The sequence below is a fragment of the Falco rusticolus genome, chromosome 4 (assembly GCF_015220075.1).
Source record: "Falco rusticolus isolate bFalRus1 chromosome 4, bFalRus1.pri, whole genome shotgun sequence".
Classification (NCBI taxonomy): domain Eukaryota; kingdom Metazoa; phylum Chordata; class Aves; order Falconiformes; family Falconidae; genus Falco; species Falco rusticolus.
Window position 1 is genome coordinate 63,267,819 of NC_051190.1, and position 21,750 is coordinate 63,289,568.

The window sequence follows — 21,750 nt, forward strand, 5'->3', positions numbered from 1 at the left end:
ATTAGCTTACACCTCATCAATTAAGGGAATGAGTCTCCCTGGCAATATATGGATGAATATGTTTCACTCCTTTCAACATTATTTTCTACAGCTTAGATGAACTAATGTATGTCTATTAGAAAAATACCTGATTGTGAGGAAGCAATGGGGAACTTTTTTCATCTCTTTTCCACTTCTACTTTCTAATTCTTGACAATGTTCTGTTGATTTGGTTTGAGTAGAATGCCAGAAGTATAAACAGAATTAAAAACAATTAACAAACCCATGCCCTGCAGATCAGGGAATCTATTTGCTCTGATTCCTTAATGGCTATTCTCATGCGACTCCAAGGTAGCATGCAGGAAAAAAAATCTGTGTCTAGGAATAGAGACCTAAGATGATTAGAAAATACCAGTAAAAGGGTGAAGGAAATCTTCAATGTGTACAAATGTCCTTCAACTTTCTTGTCTTCAGGTTACACAGCAGGGAAAGTAGACTCAAGCAATTTAATAGATACTGGTAGTGTCACAATAGCATTGTGTCAATTCTTCCAAGCAACATTGTGAGCCATAACATGCTGTTTATGTACAGGTTTTCTCGTTTGCTGCTTGACTTGTTCTGGTTGCTTTACTATCCATTTTTTGGATCTGGTTTGTTATATATATATATTACACAGATCCTGGCAACATCAATGGCAGAGTCCCTGGTTTCTCTGAGTCTCATCTAATGTTCTGAGAGACATGTCAGAGCTACACATCTTAAAGACATTTCTAAAGCATGGACATATATATTTGGATTTCTTCTAATGAAAATATAAGAAAAAGTTAATATGAAAAAAAGAAGGTGAAATTGCAAAATGTGCAGAAAGCTTTGGCATGTTCTGCTCAAGATGTTCAAGATGCTGAATTTTATTACTTGCAAAATTCTTCAGTTTTATGAGAATAGTGTGTGATCTAAATTGTAACAAAAATACAGTGTTATCAATAAAACCAAGGTGAATAAAATATTAAAGAAGAAAAACCCAAAATGCATAGTAAGCAAACTTTTTAGCTGGAAGGAAGGGAAGTTAGGGGATCAAAAAACCATGGCCCAGCTGACTGGCAAAGTGACTTTCAGCAGTCAATAATGCACTTTGGTTTCCCACTAATAACCTTGATTTCAGTCAATGTGTATTGTAAATGCACACAAACAAAGTAACAGTAATGATTTGAACAAAGTTTGCTTAAAGTGTTACTATCTTTGTCATTCGTATAGGAAATCTATATTATTGTCCCGACAATGTCAAACATTAAAGACTGATTATTCTATTTTTACACAGACCTACAACAGTTATTCCAATATCACGTACAGAATAATAATTTTTGTATGTTCTGTATTAACTTAATTATAGCTACAATTTACTAAAGGAAATATTTTTTTCATTGTCATCTTTAGCTTTTAGCCGCTGAGAAACACCAAGCACATAGTTAATCGACACAGCATTTTGCATTATCATAAATCCTTTTGTATTCCTGGATATGGTAGTGCCTCATATAGAAATTAATCTGGACTTAGAAATGGCCATGAACCTGGACTAACCTTCTAGAAAAACAGCTCTACCAAGCAATGTGTCTGATTCCAGTAGGAGGTAACATACATACATGAATTTGCGTTGGATCTGTGGATCCAATTCTGTGGTCAGCTATCTAATTTCATATAAAAATAATAGAAAAATATTACTAATCCAGCAAGTTTTCTGCCTTCTCTAGCACTATAGGCAAAACTGGGTTTGACCATGTGCTAAACAACTTCTCTCATAGGTTGTCTTGTGAGAGATGGATTAAAGACAAGAACACTAAACACTCAGCGAAAACACTGCTTGATTTAAAGGATTAATATAGCTCATTTGCAGAAGTACTTATATTTCCCTGTGAATAGGAAACAGCTAATGGGAGAAGGACAGGCCTCATCACCTCTTCTAAAGATAGGTTACATGTGCACAGGTGTAAAAGTACAGAAAAATCCTTATCTAATATGTCATTTGAGGGCTTCCCTTACACGTGACAAAAGATTTAGGGAACTTGACTGCCAGCATTATCTCCTAAGCACTAAATACATAAGTGAATAATCAGTTAAAACTGCTAAAACATTTTAGGAATAGATACATTCTGAGACATTAAATCTGCAACATTTTTACCTAGGAAAGTGACAAGTAACAGTAGTTTACAGAAATATTAAATCATAAAAAAATTATTGTCACAGTAATTACTATTCCCATTGTAAATACTTCTACATAGCAAATGCCCCTTCTATTGCCTGCCATGACCGAAGCTCCCATTATGTTCAGATTTGGGTAATGCCAGCGGCAATAAAATGAACCCTGCTCTAATATCCTTACTGCCTTCATTCACATTACCTGAACTGACCATTCAGCTTTATTAACTGCAATGTCCTTGGTGTATGTTCTTTCCGCTGGTATACTATTTACATTAGCAAGCCGAAGTTAATAATAACTTGCCTGGAGCAAGATATAGAGAGGAAAGAAGTATTAGATGAAATGACAGAAACTGTCAAAGGAATAACTTCTTTAGACATTACTAAGTAACATTAATTTTGTTCTGATCTTATTTAGTCTGTTTCCTAAGTCTCAGTACAAGACCCCTGAAACAGTAAAAGAAAGGAAACCTGAATCACTTCAGGTAGGTGTTTTCTTGTGTGCCCTTTCTTGACATCTTCTATTTTGTAAAGCCTAAGCAATAAATTATCTTTTTAAAAACATCTCATGTAGTAAAGAATTGCGAAAAATTAAAGTTGAGTACTGAAAACATGTTTGTAGACTCCTGATAATCTACTTTATTGAGAGGGTGTCATTTGCTACAATCACACAGGTCCTTCAACAATCTGCTGCTTGGTATTTTTTCTGGTCTTTCACTGCAGGCAAAGGGGGACATTAAGTGGCAGGTCAATTATCTTTAGCCGCCATATTTCCTCTGGTATATTATGTTGTTAACATTGATATGACAGGAGAAGAATACAATGGTTGACACTACCAGCAGTGCTGGTTTTAAGCACATATTTTTAAGTTCTCATTTACAAAAAGACACAAACCTGTTTCATTTCCTCCAATATATTCCTTTGAGCCTTTGAGTACCTCTTATGAATGAAAACTTATTAAAGAAATTGGATTAGACAAAAAAGTTGCATTTTCACATAAACTATTTTGACAAAGCTCCAATGGGAAGAAAATGAAGAAATTTTACATAATTCTAAAGATCATTTCTGCCTGCAACTCAGACATCAGAACTGAAAGGGACGCCTCCTTCACAATGCCACTTCCTCTGTCCTCTGCACTAATCATGTCAAGTCCTTTGCACTGAAACTAGACCCTGCAAAGGCAGAGAGGGAGAAAATTGGCATGGACAAATAAATTTCCATGGGAAAACTTCTGAAGTCCATTTTTTTACCTTTTTTATATACAAAATCACCATCAAAATCCAATTATTGAAATAGTTCAGATTTTAAATATCCTACTTCACCGGTGTGCCTGTGTGTGAGGGTGGGATGGGGCACAAGGAAAGGGGATAAAACAAAAGCTGTTTTAAAGCTGTTTTATTGGCAGAAAGCAATTTTGTGCGTGTGTGTGAAAAATGACATTTTCTATTGTGATAATCCCCCCCAAAACAAAAACAACAAAAAAAAACCCTCAAGTTTTTTGTAAGTCTGAAAATGTAATTAACTTGTTTTATCAGGAAGCCAGAGGTCAAAGAGCATGACCAGAGCACTTCAGGAATAAAATCTTTCCTTCGGGTATCCTTGGGAACAGGTGACCACGGCAGCTCTGCTCACCTCTCCAAAGGTGATAACAGTATGGAAGGGAGAGCAACGGGGAAATGGGCTGCCTTCAATTCCTCAAGGTAGCAAAAGGGAATAAAAGGAAAGGGATTAGAAATCAGATTAGTTAATTAGCAATGTTTGCACTACATGGAAATTAAGGTGGTTCTGACAGACAGAGGAAAGAGAGTTTCACAGGGCAGATTAATACTCAGTTTCATTACATGTACGTGTTCGTGTTTTCAAGCATTTGTAAGATGAAGTCTGAAACTTTATGACTGTGTGCTAAAAACCACACAGACATAATTCAGTTCAGAACTTTCCTTAATTTCTTCACACCACAATGAGGAAATCGATGAAGCACATTCTTGGGCAAGATGATTGTTGAAATACAAGTTTGTTTCGTGATGCTTTGCAAACATAATATTTATAACCACAGCGTGTTTTATACACAGAATGGTTTCTAAAAGGAATTTCAGAAAAACTCTGCCATAACAAAAGATACTACTGTATGTGTGTGAAATACTGTTCCCATCTGGATAAAGTTTGACTTATTCCAGCTGCAGCGATCCTCTTGTCCCCTCATGGGTGCCCTCCCAGCAATGCTGCAGTCCTTAACAGCGGGAACAGGGAGCTGACTCTTCCACCACAGGCTTTATAATTCACTGTTTTTTCACCTGCTTCTCAGAAAAATTAATAAAATAATTAATATTTCATGGAAGCAGACAGATTAAAAAAAACTGCAACAGTGCCAAAATAACAACAGACTGAAGTGATTTGTATCTCTTTGTGATTTCATTTCATTTTCTAAAATATGGAATTAAAATTATGTTTAAAAACCAAAATTATATGGAGATTTAAATTTTGTTCCAAAATCTTTTGTTTAAAAACTTAAACTGCTTATGGCAAATTCTGCAAGAAATCCTTCCAGCTGATTTTTTTATGGAAATAAAATTTCATTATTCCACTGAATCTAATATTTGCTACAAGTTACCATGGTAGCAAAACAGCAATCAGTGCTAGTGTAAGACTAGACCAATGTTATTCTGTATGATTAGATCTCTTTTAAAGCAACTAGACAATATCCATACTAATGCTCTTAAGTATAAGCCTTTTACTTGCATTTAAAAATAACTTAGAGATTTTTTAAGTCCGGGAGACAATCAGAGCCTGCTGGAGCAGCGGTGGTGTCTTCATGCATATTACAGAGCAGGTAAACGCATGATCGAGTGAGTCAGATGAACTAAAAAGAGGAATCAAAGGCACAATGACGCAGGGATACGTTTCCAGACAACCTCAGCAGTGACTGTTTGAATTCATCTGAGCAAACACAGGCCACAGCCTGAAAATAAAGCCAGGCAGGTTCGCTCCTGAGGCAAGGGTGTTAGCTGCTTGTGGGGCAGTCGTAGTTCCCGGATGATCCCCTCCACCTTCCCCCAAAGCCCAACACCAGGAGGGCACACCAGGGCTGGGGGCCAGCGCTGCCCCGGCCGCTCCCACCGCCCCAGGGGCAAGCAGCCTGACCACTGCCCCTGAGGCCACGCCCCTTTTCCTGTCACGGGCTGTGTTGTGATTGGCTGACAGGACAAGTCCACCACCAGGCAGTTACCTCCCGCCACCTGGGGGTCGCCACGTTGTCTTGGTTGCCATTTTATGGCAGGGAGCTGCCATTTTTTCTAAACCTCCAGCCAATTATGCCGTATTATGAAAACACATGGGGCATGACTTTAGTGAAAATGGTGGCTAATGGCCATAAAACGGTGGCTGAAACAACAGCGTGGACCTTGTGTAGTGGAGGGGAGGCACCTCATTCTCTGACCTGCTTCTGGGATAAACAAGAAGGAGCGGCTGGTGCTGCCAGGCAGGCACAGGGCTGCCTGGGCACCTGCCAGGCCAGGGCCTGGAAGCAGGGTGGGAGTTGCTGGGCAGATGGTAGACATGGCTGCCTGTAGCTGGGGGGCTTCTGCCGGAAGCTGAGGGTGGAGCACCCTTCGCTTCTGATCCTGGGTAAAAGTTGTCCATATGCTACTTGTGTTTTTAAACCTGGTTATTGTAAGAAAATAGTTTATGAAACTCCTCTCAGGTTAAGATATTTTTCTTAAATATATGTATTTATATTTTTTTCTGCTACTTATAGGCAGGAAAGGTGTTCATGTTGTTTTGTTGTTTCTGTTTTTTTTTTAAGGCAGACATTTATTACTGTGTCTAATGTAGCCAACAGCATGCTAAGCTTGTAATACACTCAGAAAAATACCGTTATAATGGAAACAAATAAGACGTAGATATAGAAACAAACAATTGTTTTAAGACTGCCTCTTTGATCATCCTCTGAAAGGGAAGTTGTAGTGTCACTGTCATCTACTGTTTTCCTCTGTTCTGAGTAAGCACATCTGGATCCTATGATTGGATGAGTGACGTTTTGTTTTAGTTATATTGCTGGAGCCCAGACAGTGATGTGGGGCACAAGTAGCTGCATGGCTTTCTGAAACTCCAGTGTTCAGCTAAGAGTGTGACCCACTGTCACTGTTACTCAGAAGTCAGCTCTCACTGACCGTGAGTTCACATTAACAATAATGTTGATGCTAACAGGGAGGCAGAAGCATGGAGAAGGGAGAGAAATAGTAGAGGAAAGACCATACTTATTTGGCCTTGGCTTGGTTTAAACTGATGTTTGTTTTCATGCTTTAATGTACTTAGTTCAGGTACACAGGATGTCTTTGCTGCTGTTTCACTTCCTGGCTGAGTACATTCACACACCAGCACCCACTCCTCAACCTTACCAGTATTTTACCTGTTACTGCAAATGTTGCAAAAATTCCTTCTTAAGCTCTAAAACTCAGAAGTAATTTGCTTGAAGTTTGCTGCTTCTATTTCAGACTTGAGGAAGGCTTGTGTGTCCAAAAAAATTGTCTGTTTTCTTTTATGTTACTTGGTCTATAAATGGTATCACTTAGAAGCCTTGTTTTGCTTTAAAAAGAATCTGTGTGTTTCCCTGTAAGTTAAAATAAAGAACAATGTTCCTCCCTGTGGCAATGCCCAAGGTAATGGAAATTAATGGTTTACTGATTGTTAACAAATGGTGTTCAAAATATTTGCTTCATTGCAGTCTTTGATGCTCCTACAATTAGTAAAAAATCATCAGTGAACAAAAACCTGGGGTGGATGCGTATTTACAGTGTGTATGAGATATATAGGTATATATATATATATATAGTATGTATGATAGTTGTAGATATTACAAAAGCCTATGAAAGCCTTTTGCTACCCACCTCAATATTTTTTTTTCTGAACACGGATGCTCCAAGCCACAAGTGTTGTATAGATGGTAGAGGTAGGATGAGCTGCAGATTGACTGAATTCACTACAATGCTGCAAAAAGCTGCTCCCTACAGAATAGTGGCAAAATATGTTGAAGCAAGGAGAGAAAATGTAATTGTGAAAACTGAAGAGCATAAACAATACTTACCTGGCCCATTCACATATGCCTGTGTGGATTCAGAAGTGAAGAAGAGCTTGTTGGGCACTGGCTGGGGAACACGCAAGGCCTGATTAAGGTTTGGACATAACCACAGTCAAAATGTGTAACCTTCGCTGCCTGTGGGCTCCCACAGGCTCCAGTGTCTACCATCATGTATCAGGCTGCGAGCTGCTGGATGTTGACCTTTTCTAGCATTAACAAGAAGCACTGACATGAAGGAACAGTTTTGATATCCTTGTATTTTGTCTAACTTCTTCTCTTGAAAGCAACCTGACCCTTGGGTTTATAATTCTCCACTAATACAAAAAATTATTCTACTTAAAGGAAACTTCAAAATCATAACTAGTGTGATTGGTATTGATGAAGCAGTAATACTCTTTTCTGCTTCACAAAATGCATGCATTAATTCATCTCTGGCTCCAAGAACTGTTCTGCTAAAAAATTTAGCTGAAGTTTTATTGAGAGGGTTTTATGACTGACAAAATATGTATTTCATATAGTCAGGTTGTTTCTGTCACAGATCCTGAATGTTTTACTGTCAATATTCAATCTTTCAGAAAAATTAGCTCCATAAAAGCAGTCATAAAACAATAGTAAAAGGAATTTGTCTTTACATGAAAATATATATCTCGAAACAAATAGTCTTAAGCAACAGAGAAGAGATTTACAAAATCATTGGTTCACTCACCAGATTTATTCTTTTTAATTATATCTGTCAGAATCACCCTAAGAACTTGAGAATTCAATTTGCTTAAATATGAATTTTAGAAGTATGAAAAAGGATTAAGAAAAAACAATGAAATTTCATTCTGTCTGAAATGATATTTTTTTCAACTGATAATCTTGGTGACTAATGAACTGAACAACTACATTTTGTTTCTTGGATTTTTTTACATACTAACAACTGTTAGTTGTCACTTTGAGCCACTGCAAAATTACATATGGCAGCTGTTCATTAAGAAGCTGATTAGTGCCAAAAAAAATTTGCAGAACTTTTTGTAAAAAAAAATAAAAAAATGTGTCTCCATCTAAGGTGCTATCTTGTGATGTTAAGATATTTTCAAAGAGATGGTTACAGTCAGTATATAAAACTACTTTGCTTCTCAGGATTGGTGGGTCAAGCAGTACAATGTTACACAGCAACTCCTGGGGAGGTAAAACTCCCACAATATTTCAGGTAGCACTAGTTTATTACATACTAACCTTCCATAATGTCTTATGTTTCTGGCAAAAGGAAGATATGTAAAAAATAAAAAAAACCAAACAACTTTATTTGCCTTGGTTAAGTCACAGAATCATAGAATCACAGTACAGTTTGGGTTGGAAGGGACCTTAAAATCATCTGGTTCCAATGCCCCTGCTATAGACAGGGACACCTTCCACTACACCAGGTTGCTTGAGGTCCCATCCAATCTGGCCTTGAGCACTTCAAATGTTCAAGTGTTTTATAAGTCCATTTTATACAAGTTATATTTTCATGAAGAAAGCTTATTAGATCTGTATGAATAAAACTGAGGTCTCTGTCACAGACAAATTCAGATATTCCAGCCACCCATATAAGTACCAAGTCAAGTCTATTGGAAGCACCTGGCCATCCAGCTGATAAGCAACAATATTGACATCTAGTCTGCAAAAAATGTACTATCCCTTGCAACAGAAATTTACAGTTTCAGCTATGTGATGTTCAATTAGTATTCGATGACCTGCATTATGGTCACTGTCATCGTCTAAGTGTTCATGAGTTGCTTCTGGTTCTTGCACTGGTAGTACAAACCCATTCACTCGTAAAGTTAAGAGTTAACACAACTTGTAGCTGGAGTCAGGGAATCATGTTTCCCAAATAAGTATAATTTTCTACTTCTGCACACCCAAGGAAAAAATCTCTAATGCACATAGCAGAAGTATTTTATCCCACCCCACTTACCCCCCCTCCGAAAAACAGACAACAAACAAACAAAAACCACAAAAAAAAAAGCAACCCAAAAGCAGTGTCTCAAGCAAATAGTTTTCTCTTTGATATATTTTGCTTACTGAAGGGATCTAACTGGGAAATATATATCCCTTCACACATGCACATACTTAATTACCAACATTGCTTGCAAAATTGCATTTTCAAATTCTGGTTCTGTGCAAGAATCATGAACCCTTTTGCATGCTATCTTCCAGCCCTGTGAATTTTGTATTCTCTTTTCACAGTGGTAAAACAGCAATGGGATGATTCTAGCATGCTCTTTCCTATTTCCCCTTTTTTCCGTCTTCCTAGCAAAACAATAGTTTACTTGTATGATATATTTTTGAGAAGTCAGAGCTATTGACTTGAATTCCTTCAGTTAAAGGTGAGATGTGAATATAAAAGGCTTTGGGCTGTAAAAGTTGAAAGAACAAACAATGCTTTTTCATATGAAGAATTCATTCCCGTTCTAGACTGCTGCACAGTGAAGGAAAATTTGAGGCTTTGAAAAAATCCCTACCCTCTGTTTGTAAGGTAGCACTGAATATGATTCCTGCTGCTCTGTTTGTTCACAAACTGCAGCTAGCCCTGCAGTGCTGTCTCACTTGTGATTTCTGTGTCCTGTTGGATTCTCTGCTGCACTGGGAACAGACAATGCTGGAAACTGTCAATTGCAAATGTATGCATCATGGGTGAAAACTTGAAAGGAGGATTTCTTATGAAAACAGGTTGCTTTGCTTTTTCTTGTGCTGGTGAGTGGAAACAGATGACTTCATGACCCCTTTAAGATGACCAACAATTGAATAGGAAAACGCACCAAGCCCTTGTGAAAACAATGACTTTCCAGGCATCCTTTTAAGTGTACTGTCACCATTCTCAAATATAAGCAGAGCAGACTGACAGAATTACTGGGTGTTCCCACATAGTCACTGTGCCCTGTGGAACCTCCAAGGATCAACCAGAAACCAGAGAGCAACTTCCTTCTCCCATTGCAAGAACTACTGTTGTAATGTTGTAGCAAAAATGTGGTAACTCTCAGTGCCCAATCTTGTTTGAAAGTGAAAACTGATTTCACTCATTCACATATTCTAATACTCCCTATGCCCTCACCAGCATGGAGATGCACGTGTCTTCAAGGTCTCTACAGATTTTAGTCAGTGGGATGTGCGTTCCAGTGTTGTGGGCAGATTCCGTATGAGACACAGAGGACACAGAACTCCAACTAACTGGATCTCATCATGGCTTCTGACCTCTTCTTTGGTTGGCGACCATATGCTTGCTGTTTTGGATATGCCTTTCCTGTACACCTTAGAAGCTGACAGTAATCACTTTCTTTATCCTGTCCCTCCTCTGTGGGTCACTAGGATTTATTCATTATTCTTTGTCTCCTGATCTGGGTGTCCAGGGACAGTGCATGTAGTTAGGGATCCTGATGACTTTGATCTGGGTGCACTTTACACATGTCATTCTTGCAGGTCTTCTTAAGAAACTTCTTTTTTGTCCTTTCCCCATGTTCCAATTTATTCTCTATCACTGCAAACCATCATGTTTCTATTCAGTTTTCTACATCACTACTCTTAGCGATACACTACACTGGAGTCAGAGAACAGTCTTCTCACTGCTTCAAAACTAAGGAAAGGGAAGGAAAGAGAAGAGAAACCTGTAGAAGCCAGTTTGGAATCTTCAAATGTATCTATTCTAAACCCAGTGAAGAACTTGATCCAAACAAACCCTGAGTTAAGTAGTAGCACCTATTAATAATGTTCATCTGTGTTTTCAAAATTCTCATTCTCCAAATTTTCTTCTTACAAATACTGTGGTTGAATTCATGCCCACTACAGCTTACTGACAATTAAAGTACTATCTGAGTAGTTACAAAATAAGACTTTGATAGGCATCCTATGTGTCCTTGGTCAAATTTCTTATGACTAATCTTTATTATATGTTTAGACACCAAGCAGCAACTAACATCCATTGCTTTTGCCTAAGAAATATTTCCAAAACTTTGGGCCTTAATTTTGCTCTTCCACACTTTGCAATAAATTTAATGGTAATAGAAGAAAGTTTTTTATCTAGTGAAGGTACTTTGAAGACAAATTCAGGCAAGAGTAAACTGTTCTTATACTGTGACTAAGAAATATCAGTGATTTGCTTAAATCTGACATATGCTTATGTAGACTTATTAAATTTTACCTACATAAATATCTCCTTTATCTGTTTATAATTCAACAGGTGATCTCTGCTGTTCTTATTCTGTCTTTATAGCTCTTTATAAGATGTAATGGTTAAGTGCAATACTGTTCAAAACCCATCATGATGATCAGCTAAATAAGATTTGTATATTACTTTTGTTGCTTTAGCCTGTTACCTTGGTTCAGTTAAGTATTGTGGAACTTTTCTCAATGCATTCAAAAAAAACTATTTTATGATCAATAATTTCAATAAAGTAAATTCTATTCTTGCAAGATAATTTACAATCATCCAATTTGTGTCTTTACAGAAGACACTTGTAAACAATTAATGCTGTTAATTGACTTTCTTTTTTGTGAAATCAATATAACAGTTCTTCCATTCATGCCATTTTGCTTAAGCAGCTCCAAACCATGTTTTAACTGAAGGAATTGGACTCAATATCCCTTAACTTCCTCAGCTGCGTGGCTTGGTATGTGTGTGGCGAAAAGTGAAGCACAGTATATTCTTAAGCAAGAATCTATAGAGTACATAAATAGTAAACCTCACTTTTTCCATCAATCCAAAACAGTGAATTTCTAAAGCAGTGTATGAGGGTCCGAATCTAAATTAGCAGTTAAATGGTGACAGGTAAAATGTATGGTCATTGCTCAGTGGATCGGAACAGCTGTTGAGGCATGAGACGGAGGCCAAAGTATTTATTCAGGTTTCTTTGTGTCAGTTCTAGCCAAAGATGATCTCCCACAGATATTTATCTAATATATAAGATAAATTAAAATCAGGAAAACCAGGAAAATCTCACTCAAGAATAGGAAAAAAGAAAGCATTTTTCATTTTTGCCAGATTATTCAATTGTTTTGATTTTTTCATCCAGAAACTAGAAATATTTGTTTTAAGTGAGATTCATAAACAATACCCTGTGGAGATATATTCCCTTCTGGCTTCCTGACCCTGTAATCTGGCCATCATTTCTGAACATACATGCACACATGCACACACACACACCCCCTGTGAAGGACTGAGTGGAGCTCAGGAGGCCTTGAAGGACTTGGCAGTTTCAACTCTCAGAAAGAGGACCTGGGAGGTGAGAGCTTTCAGGTTTTGGGAGTATGCCATCCATGCTACCAATCCAATATGCATGCCAGCTACATCTTGCTTGTACAAATTTTTATGTAAATTTTTCATACAAAAGCAAGTACCATCAAGCTCTCAAGCAAAACTAATGAGCTCTTACCATTTTTTTTACAAGGAAAAAAAAGGCAATCTTCACTCAGGTGAAAGCTGTGAAAATACAGTTGTGCTTCTTGTATCTTGTTGGCTATGTTTGGGTGATTCCTCATTCACCATCTATATCTGGAGCTCCTTTCACTTTCTTTTGAGAAACCTACGGCTGAACTCTTCTATCCACTTTGGTGATCTCACACCTAATACAAAGACATTGCGATCCATAGCTTACAGCTACCTCAGAGTAGAGTAAAGGTCTCTCTAACTGTTGTGTCTATAATGCTTAACACCTGTTAATTTCATTGGCAGTTCGGCACTTATATGTCCTTAAAATTCTGCTTTATTTTTACTAGGTTAAAAAAGTCTGACTGAATTTTTTTATCTCTCTATAACCTTTCATTATACTATTTTAGTTTTACATCCAGTGTTGATTTCATACCACTAGTGAGAGTTTTAGGACTTTCTGTAGTGTAGGTTATATACCTTTTAATAAAGCAAACAGACTACAGCACTTAAAGCTTTAAAGGTGGTGACTGTCGGTTTTATACTCTTTCATGTTACACAGTCCATACTGCCACCGTCTGCATGCCACCAAGTTAAGATAATGTGCATACGTTAATCACTTGCATTATAAGCACATTTAAAATAGTTCCAAGCTTAAAGTCTATATGTGGCAATAGTTATTTGAAGCATAAACCCAAGTTTTGCTGTTTTCTTTTAAATAGCTTCACAAATTGAAGGAAACATTTCAAAAAAAAGGCTATAATGTTTCTCTATTCTTGCTTCAGGGACATAAATGTTATTTCCTCTGCAATGTCATATATTGACCATCTGAAACTTGATAAATCAGAAGATAGATTGCAGTAGAGCTCTATGTATTTAAGTATCAAGCTGATCCATAACTTTCACACCAACTAAAAGCCATTTCTTGTCAGTGCTGTCCAGAATATATCCTGATAGTTCAGTGGGAGTTTCAATGCCATTTATTTTCAAATCAATACTCAATTACTAAGAGGAAGATTCACTCCCATGCCCGTTTTCAAGATGAAATTATGGACTAGGGCAATAACACTTAGTCAAGGCAAACCACTGTCCATTAACTCATGATGCTACCAAAAACCCATCCAGACACTTTATTAAAGCTCAGTCTTTTTTCAGCTTTTAATTAATCATTGTGAAAAAGGCCTTTCACATTGTGACTGATGACCAGAGAAAACAATTTTCTCCTAACTGCCTTTTAATTTCAACTCTGGGAGTGCTCATTGACTGAGTCTCACAACAACCCATCAATGCTAGTTTTTAATGTGTTTTCTCCTTTGTTATTGAGAAGAATGGAGTGACAATGAGGCTTTGTGCTCCTCTTCATAACTCAAGTAATTGATTCAGTAAATGCCGCACATTTGCTAGTGGATAAAAAGTGCTGTCAATGTAGATAGTAGGTACTATATAAATTACTCCATTAACAGGAAATAAAGCTATTTACAATTTTTAAAGTGTAAAGTGTAAGTGGCTTTAAAAAAAAAAGAAAGAACTACTACTTCTTACATGTCTGTACAGGCTTTTATTTTGCTGTAAATGCTGGTAATAGGATATAAAGGATTGGAAAAAGATTAGCAGGCTGAGGCTGCAATCCTGCAGCAGTATGCTTATGTAAGTAGCCTATAGCAAACTATTCTTGAAGAAACTCAACACTAAAAAGTAACTCCTGTAGAAAAAAACCACAAAGTACTCTTCAACAGCAGTCATCTCATAGCATAAAACCTGTTTTATTTTTCTGTTCTTTCGGACACTGGAGAATGAGAGGTGAAAGACACTTCACTAAGAAAAGGAATAAAATAAAGGTTATAGGCAAAGAGATGCATTGTGTGTGTTTGCAGAAGCAAAGCATTCATTGAAACTACTTTATATCTTCCAGAAATAGAATCTTCCTCTATGGTTGACAGTAAAATCCAGGAAGTGCATACCTGCTAAAGCAGCACTCTCCTCAAAGAGCGATGGATGGAGTATAATGCCACAAGTAGATATACTTTGTATACTATTGCTGTCCCCCCCCCCCCAAAAAAAAACAACTTTGAGAGAGTTTTATCCTTACATATTTATGTAGCATTTTTTATGTAAGCATATGTATTTGTACTCACTTGCAAATTAAAATCCCCACTCTTTAGTCACTCAGTTTTAAAACTGGATACTGAATCACAGTAAGATCACATATAAACTTATATTAAAATATGTCACCTTAATATGCTAATTAATATAATGATAATGTAATAGATAACTGCAGCAGGAAACATGACTATTCTGGGACCCTAATTTAAAGCTTCTTAACTTTGAACTTTCTAAAACTTTTCTGAAGGTATTCCTTCAGCAATACTTAGCAGAAGCTAAGTCTGTTGATTAAAGACCAATTACATTGCAATATATGAGACAGGCCAAAAGAACAATCCAGCCTGATGAATCTTGACATAGACAAGGGTCTGTACATGAAAAAACATAAACATATGACAACAGCTTAACAGCCTTGGTCTGATCTAGAAATGATTATCTGTGAATGTTCTCTAACACATAAGGCATACATTTTTTTGCCATTGTAAAAGTGAAAAGTTAGCCATTTTATCTGTGCATGGTAGAAAAATATATATGAATACAGAAAACATTCACAGAACTTAAAAGAATGAAATTCTATTAAATGTGCCAGATTGAATTTATGTATACCATAAGATGTTTTATTTTGCATATTGACTCTTTCATTGAGACCATTAACTTCTGTTTGTGCGCAAGACAGAGAACCTGCCACCTTCTTTGAAGTTTATATCAAATGTTAATTACACTTAGTGTCTTATTTTACCTTTAATTTTTCAGATTACACTGAACTATTTGATGCTTCCTCTTACACACCACCACTTACACTGTTTGTTCACAATAATCCTTACATCTTTCCCTGAATTACTCTTTTGAAAACAGAGATGAGGCAGGTATGGTCTGTCTATTTTCAAAAGCATTAAGAAATAATATTCTTAAATTTATCCTTGCACTTTTTTAAAGCCCTGCCATCTATGGATTCTCTTCTGATTTTTTTCAGGTTTTTAAAAATAAATTTTAATTATCTCATAATTTTTAATTTGTACTGTTAATGATTTCCTGCTTTTTTACTTTTGATGTATCCTCTTTTGCTTCCAATTTAGCTTTTGGTTTTACTGTTGAAACAAATAAGCTTTTAATCAAAGTTATGTTTTTTATGGATTATAGTCTTTTCTTGGCCATCCATAACTCTCAATTTTCAATCTGTTCCTTTTTTTAAGCTGTTTCTTCCTTTGCCTAGGTTTGAAAAAATTAACTCTTTTGAAATGTTAATATATATTACTGTATCCATATTTTGTTTGTCAATATTCAACATGTTACAGATATAATCACTGGTCCTAGTTAGTCAGCAATTCCAGATTACTGGACCATTTTTGTAAAGACAAATAGAACTAGCTATTAATCAGGCAGTAATTTTTCCTGGAAAAATACATACATTTAGTAGAAACTCTTTGTGATGTTTTATTACTGGATGCTCTAAATTCCAGCACTATGTCTCCCAATTGCTTGTTCATCAAAATATAATGTTTTTTCTTTTGAAGTCCCTCTTTTTTTACACTTTAAATATTTTGTATAGAACAGATCTTCATCTGAGCATGGTTTCTCAGACTTGCCCAAGCTGAAAGTATTAAATAAATAACCTTTTGTATCCTCCAGGGACAAGAGAAGGGAAGGGATGGGAAGGGAAGTCACATGCCAGATTTGTCTGTTTGATTGATCATTACAGTTCCCTTCTTTAGACTTTGAATATAATCTTCTGGCCACATAATTAACTTCTATTTTATCAAAGAAAGCAAAAAAATTACTGTGACCTTATGTTACATGTTGAAGTATTCAGCATATTGTATGTTTTATGAATGAACATTTAATGTTCATTCTTCCAGTATGGCATAAAACAATTGAATGAGATCATCCAATGTGTGATTAATTCCATGAAGCCACATAATGCAGATCTAGAGTGAGCCTATTGTCAAGGAAGGGTCAACTTTTGTGATAGATGGTAGTGGGAATCTCACACAGCTTGTGCGTGCAAGCAGTGATGGATTCTGCTTTTGGCGAGATCACTAGTTACCACTGTGCATCAATGCCCTTAGAAGCATCTGTGAGGAATTCATCTGAAGTTGCATTCACACAATTATGCCTGGGTTACCATGGTAATTCTCTAGAGCATCTCTGAAAAGGATAACATTGCTGAAGTGAACATGGATTCCTTATCCTAAATTGTGAAGTTTAGAGGTCAGAAGTTCACCACCAGGTGTCATATTTAAAAAACTTTCTCTGAACAGGAAAACCAACATTGTGTTCAGTACCAAGGTATGTTAGAGGCTAAAATCTTTTGTTTGTGTCCCTTATCATGAATCTTCGCTGTTCACTCTCTCCTCTGCTTTACATTTATCTACTTCAAAGTAAAGAAAGTTATCCAAAAGCGTTATTTAGAGTCAAATACTTTGACTAAGGCAGACAAAACAGAACCCTTGTATTATATGACTGTTGGCCTATTGTCCAAAATTATTAGCTGTCAAAGTGATGATTACATGTTCCTTTTCACTGTTTCTTACCCTACAACACTTACTTAAGCATCACTCCATCAGTGCTTTGTGCCATTTCACATAATAGTCACAGCTGGAGGACTGTCACACCACTCTCCAAACTAACAAGCTGCAACAAAGTCTTTTACCACCTCATACCAACACACTCTTCATACAGTCCCTCTGCTGCCTTCTCCTCATCTCTTCTCGGCCAGGGCCCACTTTTTCTTCTCTCTGCTTCTTCCTCGGCTGCTCTTTCTTCATTGGCTCTCAACCACTTAACAGAACCAAGCACAGCTGCACCTTATCTATATTGGCCAGCTCACTGCCCCTGAAGCCAACCCACAGCTGTTTGTTATCAATATTAATTAACCCAGCTTCATTCCTCTACAGAGGACTTCTCTGGAGGTCAACCAGTCCAAACCCCTGCACAGAGCAGGGCCACCTAGAGCGGGTTGCTCAGGTCCATGTCTAATAGGGTTTTGAATATCTCCAAGGACTGGGACTCCACAAGCCCTCTGGGTAACATGTTCCACTGTTTGACCACACTTACATTAAGAAGCTTTTTTCTTATGTTTAGATAAATTTGTTGATGACCAGGAACCCCAAGTCATTTTCTGTAAAGTTACTTTCCACCAGTCAGCCCACAGCCTGTCCTGGTATATGGGGTTTTTCTTCCCTAGCTGAAAGACTTTACTATTTCCCTTTACTGAACTTAATAAGATTCCTGTCATCCTATTTCTTCACCTTATCAATGTCCCTCTGAATGGCAGCACAACCTGGTGTATCAGCCTTTTGTCCCAATTTGGTATTGTCCAAAAACTTGTTGAGAGTGCACTCAGTTCTCTCATCCAAGTCATTAATAAAGATATTAAACAGTGTTGACCGCCAGTATTGCCTTTGGAGTATTCCACTAGGGCCTGGCATCCAGCTGGACTTCATGCCACTGATCGACCCTCTAGGCCCAGCTGTTCAGCCAGTTTTCAATCCACTTCACAGTCCACTTACCAAGCCTACACTTTATTAATTTGTCAATAAAGGCATTATTGAAGACAGTGTTGAAAGCCCTGCCAAAGCCAGGATAAATGATATCCATTCTTCTCCCCTTACCCACCAAGCCATTTTATTGAAGAAGCCTATAAGGTTAGTCAGATGTGATTTTCCCTTTGTGAAATTATTCTGACTACTTCCAATCAATATTTGTCCTTAGTACATTTGGGAATTGTATCCAAGTTTATTCTCTCCACCACCTTCCCCAGTATCAAGGTAGGCTGACCAGCCTATAGTTTCCCTGATTTTCCTTCTTGCCCTTCTGTCATGTCCCACCAAGAAGGAGGGAGGAATGACTAAAGTTCACTGATTCTCTTGGTTGGAATAAGGTATACACAATACCTGAGGTCCGCAGGTAGACAAAAACTTTTATTTTATAGTTAGGTTTATTGGTAAATAATTGAGTAGCAGAAATGCTTATCACTTGCCATCCGTATAAAGTTCTATGCCTTGCATTAATTACTAGATAAAGGTAAAAGAATAAGCAAAATGTAGGGGTCAGGGGGAGAGGAGAGAGATCACCAGTCCTGGGTCCATCATCGGGACTGCTGGAGAGGAGTATTTCTTATAGAAGTGCTCATCCAGAAGTCCCTTCTCCTTTTATTCTTATTTCCCCCCCAAATGGCACTTACTCTTTTATTCTTATCCTTCAGTGTGGACCACCTTTTCATTAAATCAGCCTCACCTGCCAATTGACACACATGCATCTTACACGTATGGGGAGCCATGTCTTTCTGGTCTTGAATTGAGTCAGTGGTTGCAATCTCCTGCCGCCACATTTACCTTTCCCCCAGTTACTGCAGCAATCTGCTGATTCTACTACTACTTCGGCCATTATTCACCCTTCTCCAGGCTGTCCCCTCTTATCTTATCTTTAGTTCTCTTTCAGCTCATACAAAGTAAACTTTTATTTCATCTTGCGAGTGTTTGAGACTTTTCTCGGACATGCTCAGGGGATCTCCGCCCCCTATTCCCTTAACAAGTTTTGTCTCCTGCTGTTGTTCACAGCCTTTTCTGCCTTCCTTGCTGTTAGTTTGTTCAGTTGGTCTCCTACATCTTCTCGAAGGCAGTTGTGACATGGGTTTTCTTGCAGCCTTCAGGAACCTTCCCCAGTTGCCATGACCTTTCAAAGACAAAATGACACTGCAGTGACATCGGTCAGCTCCTTCACCACTTGCTTTAGATAGTTTAGAATGCTGATGTTGATGAATGCCATGAACCCTTTAGTGGTGGGCTTGGCAGTCCTGAGTTAACGGTTGGACTTGATGACCTTAAAGAGCTTTTCCAACCTAAATGATTCTATGATTCTATCTTACAAAATGGAGATGGCATATTACTGATACTGTCTAGTCTTCACTATGTATAAATGTTTTTTAAGTTATCTCCTAGTTTCCACTGTGTGAGCCTTAAAATAGAAGGATGGAAAAACTCCGTTCTATGAAAACTACAGAGTAGTGTGATACAACATATATTAGAATATTATACTGAATCATAAAGCATGGTATTTAGAGTGTGTAATAATTACTTGGCCTTGGAAAAAGTTCTTAAAATTCACAGCAGAAAACATCAGAAAAGGGAACTAAATTCTAGTAAATATTTTTGAAGAAGGTCAGCTTTAACAAGATCTCATTTATATCTTTTAAAGAAAACAGAAATTAAATGTTTGTGCTTTTTTCCAGAAACTTTTAAGTATTGCTTAGAATTCTACTTGAGTGTCACATCAGCTTGGCAATATCTGACAGAATTCCACAGATCAGGTTACATCCTCCACTTTTTTTGGCATTTGGCCTCGTGATAAGGCAGAGATTATTAGAGAGGTTAGAGGTTGTTTAGATCTTCACAACCTGAGTTCCTGTCAGTGCAGTATGTGTTCTTGTATCATGCACTGCCACCAGCCAGCCAGCTCCGCTTCCAGCCGACCAGTGCTCTCTGCTGTTGGTCAGAGACAGAAGACTTGAGATAGAGCTTGTATCAGTCAGCATAGTCGCTATTTTATGGAGAGATTCATAATGAAAAGACTAGTTTTAGCACATTGGAATTGAGAATGCTGAAATTATTTTAGATATCATTTTCAATTAGAGAATAAAAACCTACCCCAGATCACCCTTATCTGTCAGTTCTTAAAGCATGGTTTTAAACATTTGTTTAAAAAAACAGATTTTTGATAAAGGACAACTACATTTAGAATAGCATGCACTCCACAGTAATCTTTAAGTGTCATTCTTTTTCAAAACTTGTGGCTGAAACAATAACACAGTTGATTACTAATGACTGTGTACTGTAGACAATTAAATTTCATATAGTGTCACTTGAGAGGCATGTGGTATGGGATGTTCCTCTAAGTAATGAAATAGAGGGACAGAGATATAGTGTAGGACATACATTTTAAGGTCAAATGTGGAGGTAGAAAAACTGATTTTAGGGCACTAGGGACTGGTAAATGAGTAAAAAAAGAGACAATATTGTCAGACATTCATCTCCATTTGCATCAGTATCTATTCCATCTTGCCCATGTCTTTTGAAGGAATCATCTAGTCTAAATACACTGTAAAGCTAGATTAGCTTTATACCTGTCATTCCTGACAAATGTTTGTCTCACCTGTTCTTAAAGGTCTCCAAGGAGGCAGACTCCTTAAACTCAGGCAATCTATTCCAGTCATTAACTATCCATTTTGTAAGATAGTTTTCCTTCATGTCTAAATCTGAATTTGCTTTGCTACAGTTTAAGTATCAGCAATACTTCCTGACTTCTCTTGTACAGACATAGAAAATAAATTACTTTCAGCATTTACCATTTGCATACTTGAAGAGTACTGTCAGAGATGGGAATCAGCACACTTAAATATAGCAATCTCCATGTGGATTTCCACAAGTGACGTGCGCGTCAGCTCCCATTATAGTTATTTATAAAATAAAGGATGACTCCCTAGAGAATACAGAATGCTCATGTGGGGTTGCCAAGTACAACAGGTCCTAACATACCCTCCCAGAACAGCAAATGGAGGCCAAGCAGAACACATAGAAGCTTCTAAAATAGTCCTGGATTCCTAGGTTTAGGTGACTGGCTTATGCCCTTAACCAACCCAACAAACAGTATAGTAAACACAGACCTGCATTGGTAAAGAGTAATGTTATTCAAACCTGTAAGTAAATAAGAACTTAGTGTAATGTTCTCTTAACATTTTAAAACCACCCAAACAGCAAGTGTTATTTCTGTATATTACGGTGAGAATTTTAGCATAAGCAACTAAGCACAGCTAATTGTCTAAGCTTAGCAAAGAAATCTGTCATAGATTCAATTTATCAATTAATATTAAGTATTTTTGCTGAACAAAAGAAATCTTACTGGTGCTAACATGTCTAAAGCCATATTTAAAAAATAAAGCTAATTAGATCTTTAATAGGCTAGTTTAGTTTGAGAAAATTGTTGCTTGTGAATAATTACAAAATCACAGAATGGT